General features: G+C 40.5%; 1 long non-coding RNA gene across 1 annotated transcript; it reads left to right on the forward strand.

Annotated features, from left to right (window-relative positions):
• The first annotated feature begins 5678 nt into the window (after nt 1-5678).
• LOC116676619 (uncharacterized) lies at nt 5679-6960 on the forward strand. Its single transcript, XR_004328790.1, has 3 exons — nt 5679-5787; nt 6660-6737; nt 6925-6960. It is a non-coding gene; the product is annotated as an uncharacterized LOC116676619 (long non-coding RNA).
• Nucleotides 6961-8498: the final 1538 nt, after the last annotated feature.

The following is an 8498-nucleotide window of genomic DNA, read 5'->3' on the forward strand; positions in this document are numbered from 1 at the left end:
CCAGGCGGGCCAGCATGACATGGGACGCTCCATGCTGCAGCCATACACTCTTGGACCCAGTCAGTGTGAGAGAAGTCCCCCGTCAGATGATGGAGTTCTACTATCTGTCCACTAGATGGAGCTAACTGACCATCTAATGAGCTAAAGATCAGCAACTTGTACAGCAGCAGGTATCTTCCCAAGTGGCTTCCATGTGACATACATTGACTAATACGTTGTTCATTTAGCTTTTAATACTTACTACCTTGATACTTCCTCCATAACAGCTCCTGTTCATCATGTAGCCCCTTGGGAAAATGAATTCCCGCCCCTTTCCCTAGGACAACGTGTGTAGGAGACAGGCTAAATGAATTCACATACATCTGCTTATACCATTTATACGGGTTATTTAGGTGTGTAGAAGCTAGCTGCTACTCTGGGCTGTGGACATTAGCTGTAGAAGCTAGCTGCTAGTCTGGGCTGTGGACATTAGGTGTGTAGAAGCTAGCTGCTAGTCTGGGCTGTGGACATTAGCTGTAGAAGCTAGCTGCTGGTCTGGGCTGTGGACATTAGGTGTAGAAGCTAGCTGCTAGTCTGGGCTGTGGACATTAGCTGTAGAAGCTAGCTTCTAGTCTGGGCTGTGGACATTAGGTGTAGAAGCTAGCTGCTAGTCTGTGTTGTGGACATTAAGTGTATAGAAGCTAGCTGCTGGTGTGGACTGTGGACATTAGGTGTAGAAGCTAGCTGCTAGTCTGTGTTGTGGACATTAAGTGTATAGAAGCTAGCTGCGGGTCTGGGCTGTGGACATTAGGTGTATAGAATAGATTTTTCATTAATTAAAACAAATAGTTGGAATTTATGACCCCTTGTCCTATTTTCCCTACATGGGAGAGATCCCCCCCCCGCCCAGTTTTACAGTTTAGTTTAATGTAACTAAGTAACTTTTACTTAAAGTACATTTTAAATGAATACCTATTACGTGAGTAATTTTTCATATAGGTATTTTTACTTGTACTTAATATTTTATCAAAGTATTGGTACTTTTACTTGTGTACAATATTTTAGTAGTTTTTCTTTTGAGTCTTTTTTCCAGAAACGTAGTTTGTCATTCTGCAGAACCTGAAGAACTCTTTAAGGTCGGGCTGTTAAAAATAAGAAGAGTGAGTCCGAGTCTGATCTGGCGCTGAGCTGCAGGGCAGGTGGACCCTGAGTTCTTGCTGCCAGGGTTGGTCTCTGTCTTAAAGTGCTGAGTATGAATACTACGTTTCTGTCAACTATCTTCATGTGTTCAACTTATCTGCCGGTGATGAAGCGTGTTAAGCTAAAAGTAGTGATTATTTACATGGAGTCTGGTGGAGATATGCTGCTCTATACACGCTAAAAGTAGGGATTATTTAAATGGCGTCTGGTGGAGATATGCCGCGCTATACACGCTAAAAGTAGTGATTATTTAAAAGGAGTCTGGTGGAGATATGCTGCTCTATACACGCTAAAAGTAGTGATTATTTACATGGAGTCTGGTGGAGATATGCTGCTCTATACACGCTAAAATAGTGATTATTTTCATGGAGTCTGGTGGAGATATGCTGGCTCTGACTTGAGTTATGTATGCAGTAAGTGCTATTTGTTGGGGTAGTTTTGCTGACCTCTGAAGTCCAAGATTTCCTCCATAAAGGAATGTTTAAAAAGGAAATTCTCAAATTACTGGTTGGACAATGCTGAAATGTTTTCTAAGTCATTCCTATTGCCTTAACTTTAGCATAGACCTGACTGATGAATTCAGTAAGTTGACTTGACTGTTGAATTCAGTAAGTGCTACTTGTTGGGGCAGTTGAACATGACAATGCTACAGACTGTAACTGAAGATGGATGTCATTGTAATCACATTCAGATGATCTCAAATAGAGACACTGATGACTGTTGTGTTCATAACTGCTTCTCTCTGGGGTTGTCTTGGTAGTGAGTTCATCATCTTACATATCTTTGAACAAATCAATGATCAGTGTCAATGCCCAGATATGTTACAAGATTTGCAGTGTACTTTCTGACATCAAGCAATGGTGGTATAGTGGTGGGCATAGCTGCCTTCCAAGCAGTTGACCTGTGTTTGATTCTCAGCCATCGCATTTGCTTTTTTTTGGTGATTATACATTCTTTATTTGTCCAGAAGTCAGCGGAAAGGTTAAAACATTAAATCTCTTTTATGATTCAAATAAGGGAACATATCAATCAATCAAGCTGCCTCCATGAGGATCCACAGACACAGGCAGTGCACTGTGGTTTGCACTTTGCCCGTGTCTGGTATTACTAACCAATTAAATAGGTTATGAACATTCATACAAACAAGTATAGTACCACTTTTTGGGTTGTAGTGGTCGAGTGTTTAAGATGGACTTGAATTCCTTTGGGTTATCCCGGCAAATGTCCAAATCCTGCCGACAACAATAGGCATCCCCTAACTGTGGTAGCAAAGCATTGACAGATCACATTATACCAAATCGCAGATGTGCCTACATGAACAATATTGTGTTATCTCATAGGTACTGGAAGCCACCCGTCTCCATCAATGCATCTCTGAGCATTTATTTTCAGTCTCATTTTCCAGATGTGTTACAAGATTTGGAGTGAACGTTGTATTGTCCAGCAGAAAGGCAACAGATTTGTTACTTTTTGACTCTAATTTATACCTTAGCAGTGCAAGCAATTTTTTCTCAGGTTTGATTTCGTCAGGTTTTGAAGCCATATACAACATTAACATTACACGTTTTACCCAGGTTTCATCTTTTATTCAGTGATCTCAGAAAAAGTAAAAAAAATCAGACAATGTTCAGGGGGTGTAGCTTAATAGTAAAATGAATGCTTTGCATGTATGCGGACCGGGGCTCCATCACTGGCATCTCCAGCAGGCATTATGGTCCACTCTGTAAAAAAAGCTGCAAAAGATCTTAATATGACAGAGGAAATTAAATAATGCCAAAAGTATTACAAAGTTAGCAAAGTGGAAGATTAATTTAACAAGTGTCAAACAACTCTGTGCACTTTACCCATGTCCTGTTTTACTCAGCAGTTGAGAAGAATTTCAGCAAATTTGTGTGGCACAGTGTTGTGGCTTGTTGTGACCTCCTTGCATTCATGGTAATTAATGCAAATGTCACAGTCAACTTTACCAGAAGGCCCAAACTTTGTAATTCAAAATTGTATTATGTCAAAGTATAAAGTCAACTTTGTCACTTATTCAAATTGGAATTATGTCCTTGAACATGTGTGTATCCTATGTATCCTAGAAAATTCCATGAATAACTTGTATTGTTAATGTCCTTGTGTTTAATTCCCTCACATTCCAGTCCATTCCCCAACAACAGTCTTTCATTTGAAATTTTAGGGATTAAAGAAAAACTCTCCAGTCTCCATTTGATTGCAGGCACCACATGTCCCAGGGGGATGTTTTACAAATAGATGTAGAGAAGCATTTAACTTTCAATTCTGGAATAAAAAAGCACAGTTTTTCCTATTCTCTGGATAATTAAAACCATCCGTATGGTTGTGTACACAATAACTTTATAATGCAGCAAAATGAACAACATCCTCTATTGATTTTGGCAACATTCATTCATATCCATGTGAATCATTTTGACTTTGTAGATTTGCCCAACCGTTTGTCCTTAACTGTTTTCTTTGTAGTTGAAGTGACATTTCTCCAACGTCCTCCTGAAGCGCTGAAAGGTCGGTGACTTAACAGCCCTTCATGAATTCTAACCAGCCTTTATAAAGATGTTCTAGCAGCTGATCCCAAAACAATAACATCTTATTAAAGCAACATTCTTTATAGCAACTGCCCAACCAGTGTCTCTTAGACATATCATGGTATTCAATACTTTCTCCTTCAACATTATTGATATGAATTATGCCCCAGAGCAATGATGGCAGTCTGACACTGATCAAACCATTAACTTCAATTTGAACCACTGCTCCAAAGGTTGTTTTGGTACGGGAAGATCATGTGACATATGACGTCCGAAGCAGCAACTGCTTCGTAGTGTGCTCGAAGCATAACAAAAAGTTGCCTTTGGTTTGGAGCAGCCTCTACAGTGACCATCATTAGTGTATTTGTATTGATTTATTTTCATTAATATGGAAGCTAATGTAAAATAATGTTTTTTAATAAAGCCCTAGAGGTGCTCTCAGTCCAGCACCTCTCCCTCTCATCTTTGTTAGTTTTACTCTGTCCAGCATAAATCACTGACACCATACCTCACACTCATCCATGCATACACATTCACCACTGACTAAACTGACTACCACCATCATTGAATTATCATTTCTTTTGTTATAGTCGTATTCTCGCGTTTCCTTCAACCTTTGCACACGGTCTTTTGTCCTGGCCTTTTCATGGGGTCATGACAAAGCATCTAGGGCCGATCTTAGCCTTTGTGTGAGTACATAGGTTTCCACATACATTGTTTTTATTAAGATTTAAGACCAAATTGTTATTTTTTCCAAAGTTTTCTCAACCATTGTAGTGGCTTTCATAGCCTTGTTGGCGCTACCCAGAACGTATTTGTCCACTTTCTCATCTCCTTTTCTTACCAATCAAACCCAAAGCTCCCTTCCATTTTTTGCCAATCATGAGAGACTTCATATCCATTTCTTGCCAATCAAAAAAGCGCCTCCTCTTGGCAACGCCCATCTCCATTTCCTACCAATCAAAACGCATTTTCTGCTTCAATGGCAGCTTTGCTGCAATCGCAAGAGAAGACGACTCATCTCGGTATTTTTCCACGGAAAATAAAGTAAGTTATTACTGGCACCAAATCTCATGAATTAAACTTGTCAAAAGTTCATTTAATTGATGTATTTGTTTGACCGCAATGTCATATTGTTGTGCACTTTGCTAGTTAAGAACAAGCTTATAACGTCATGCTACTGTAAGCAGTAGTAGCTAGTGTATTAACGCTACAGTAACGTTAGGCCAAACGTCACCGTCAAATGTTGTGCATTAAACCTGTTACATGTTCACGTAATGTATGTAGCTATGTATTTATTTGCCTGCGAAGTCATGTTGCGGTGCACTTTTCTAGTTGAGAAGAGTATAACGTTAGTCAACAGGATAGGCTACGTTACGTGTATCACTTTATGTATAAAGTAACATCAATATCTTAAGTAACGTCAGTATCTTAAGTTAACGTTAGCTGTAATTTAATTTTTATTTTAAAATATTATTATTATAATATATTTTATAATTTTTAGAGGGAGAGAGAGAGAGAGTGAGAACTGATAAATTGATTGAATTGACATCAGTCCCTTATAATTTATATTACTTTAAGATTAGCATTCAAACGTTTACCCCAACTTCAGTCCACTGTAGTATTTGTTGACAATAAAATATAATTGTAATACAATAATGTTAATGTTGATAATGATTATAATAAGCCTCAATTATGACTCAAGCCCCTGTACTAGCAATGTTACAACATGCTTTACTATAAGATGAAGGTAGATAGATTTAGATGATAGAAATTAGCTATTCCATGGTCATGCCTGTAATATATAATTATTTGATTAAATCTTATACTATAGTTTTGTCTTTTTGGATACAATAAAGGGACCTTATTAAGTGCCTAACTATTGACATTATTGTCCTATTCAGTTTAATCTCAGATGGCTTCTAAGGCTAAGAAGCATCGTGCCATGGGGGACGATGAACGGCTGTCCCGGCTGAGGACGTTTGCCGCTACAGGGGTCTGGCCTACTGATGCTGGGAATAGACCAGCCCCTAGGCAAAAGAGATGGCATGAGCTCTATCTTAAGGTACAGCTTATTACATATATTTTTTAACAACTAGCAACAATTAATTAATGTCATGTAACATTCTGGTGCATTTTAATTTGGGTGAATTACAGATAGAGAAGTGTCCACTCCAGCAGCGGGGACAGATGTCTCTTTTTGGTGGAGCACAGGTCTGCACGTGTGGATTTCACACTAAGAAGGTAAAGTTAATTGGGATACTTAAATGATAGAAGTATACTAAAGATGCAATCATAATGTATGTTGTTAAAATTGACTTATATTTGTGGCTGTTGATTTCTTTGATATTTGTATTAGAAAACTAATGTGCAGACAGCCACACCTGCTTCTGCAGCTGGCCCAGCTCCGTCACCTGCTGCTGACCCTGCTGCTCCAACTGCTGCTGACCCCTCTGCTGGTCCAGTGCAACCCAAATTATCCCTTGAAATGGTAAATGTAAATGTGCTGTATTTATATAACGCTTTTCCAGTCTTAACAACTGCTCAAAGCGCTTTTACATCTACAGGAAACATTCACCATTCACACACTGTGGCCTGGGCTGCCGTACAAGGTGCCACCTGCTCATCAGATAAACAGTCACACACATTCACACTCCGATGCACAGCACCGGGGGCAACTCGGGGTTCAGTGTCTTACCCAAGGACACTTCGATAATGACTGCAGGGGCGGGGATCAAACCGCCAACCTTCCGATTGGCAGGCAACCGCGCTACCACTGAGCCACAGCCGCCCCAGTAGTGGTAAAGGGCATTACTATTTAATAAAACATATAAACAGAATCAATGCCAACAGTAGCTTTGATTCCATGTATATTGCTTTGACCTGTACAACTCTATGATCATTTACTGTAACTTGGGACATTTCATCCTTCCCCAGTTATTCAAACCACGGTTCGGTGGCTCACATACTGCAACACTGAAGCCCAACCTCAGTATGGCCAGGAAACCTTCTCAGGTATGATGCCACATATTGTTTAATTATAATGCATTTAGTTAATAATGCCTTTTATTAGTTTGCACTCCCTTCTTCTTAAATAAACGGAAGGAAAATGACCTTGTGTTAAACTTGAAACTTTAAAATTGTATCTCTTTGGGAGAATAGTTTGGGTGCTACTCTGCGTGCAGTTTCTCTTTTCTTCCAGGTCGTTTCCAGCACTGCCACCACGTCATCTGGCAGTTGATTGACACCTCTGCAATAAAAACCACCATCCCTCTTGCTGCACCTCAATCAAACCTTGCTGCTGTCTCTGTGTCCACCCCAGCTACCCAGCCTGCAGCTGTCTCTGTGTCCACCCCAGCTACCCAGCCTGCTGCTGCCTCTGTGTCCACCCCAGCTACCCAGCCTGCTGCTGTCTCTGTTTCTACCCCAGCTACCCAGCCTGCTGCTGTCTCTGTGTCCACCCCAGCTACCCAGCCTGCTGCTGTCTCTGTGTCCACCCCAGCTACCCAGCCTGCAGCCGTCTTCATGCCTGAAGAACAACTAGTAAGAGGGATTAAAGAATAGCTAAGAAAAAGAATACCTAAATGGGTAATTATTCCACAGTATTGTGTGCGTAATATTAGTGATAACTTTTAATCGTTGGTCTGATGTTGTTTTTCAGGCTGTGGATGAACACAACATGCCGGGAATGGATCTTGTGGACAGTCTAGCAGAGTATCTGGTGGGTCTGAAGAACCATACTGGTTTGACCTTGAGCAACCAACAGGCCAGCACCATCAGTGACCTCTGGCAGAGCCTGCTGCCATATGACCAGCAACGGGTGGTGTTTGCTGCCAGACACCAAGACAGGCTCATAGTAGGAAAGTTCAGGTCTCCAAAACTACGGGCAGAGTTTACTCCTGGTGTGGAGAGCCTGAAGCGGTGTGTGCTGGGATCCATTGCCTCCCCTGCCCAGTGGCCAGACTGCTGCCGCTTGGTGGAAGCCATTTGTATCAGACTCTGTGATTTACACAAGAATCTGAAAAGGAAAGTAAAGGGTAAAGGTATATACTAGAAAAAAGTATAACAGGACTATACTACAAGATGGACTTGTGTCCTGCAGGATTACCGTAAAATCCGGCGGCTTATTCTGGGTAATGGAGCCATCATGCAGAGCACTACACTGCAGCTGGTTGACATCAATCAAACAACCCTCATGCAGTGGCAGAATAAACGGGTGAAGCGCCAGGATGTTACACTGATCCTGCAGGGAATAAATCTACCTGCCCGAATTGCTGTGGCCTCGGAGGCCCTTCCACCTGCCAACATCCACGCTGCTGCTCCTCCTCAAACACACCGCACTGAGCCAATATCAAGGCACTATCTACTGCCCAAATACAGAAACACTGTCAAAAGAGTTGTGGTTGGATCAGATTAAAAAATCATAAATGTAAATGTATAATGTAAATAGAAAATGTAAATAGTTAGATTTTACTATGCATACAATACTATGATGTATCGTGATTTATATGTTATGTGTGTTTTAATCTTTGTACAGAAGTAGTTTGTTGATTCTCTTATTTTCCTCCCTGGCGTAAAAACCTTTGTATAGTCAGTCATTTCTTGTGCTAAACAATATTATTCGTTACCTAAAGACATATTGTTTTGTTGAGATCAATAATGTAATAAAGTTGGCATGTATTATATTAATTGGGTTCATTTCAATATTATTCCAAATTCTAGTGTACACACTGCTGAGCATAGGACTTACCTTTATACACCCTACTTCCCTGCAAT

This window comes from Etheostoma spectabile, unplaced genomic scaffold (genome assembly GCF_008692095.1).
Source record: "Etheostoma spectabile isolate EspeVRDwgs_2016 unplaced genomic scaffold, UIUC_Espe_1.0 scaffold00003537, whole genome shotgun sequence".
NCBI classification, from domain to species: Eukaryota; Metazoa; Chordata; class Actinopteri; order Perciformes; family Percidae; genus Etheostoma; species Etheostoma spectabile.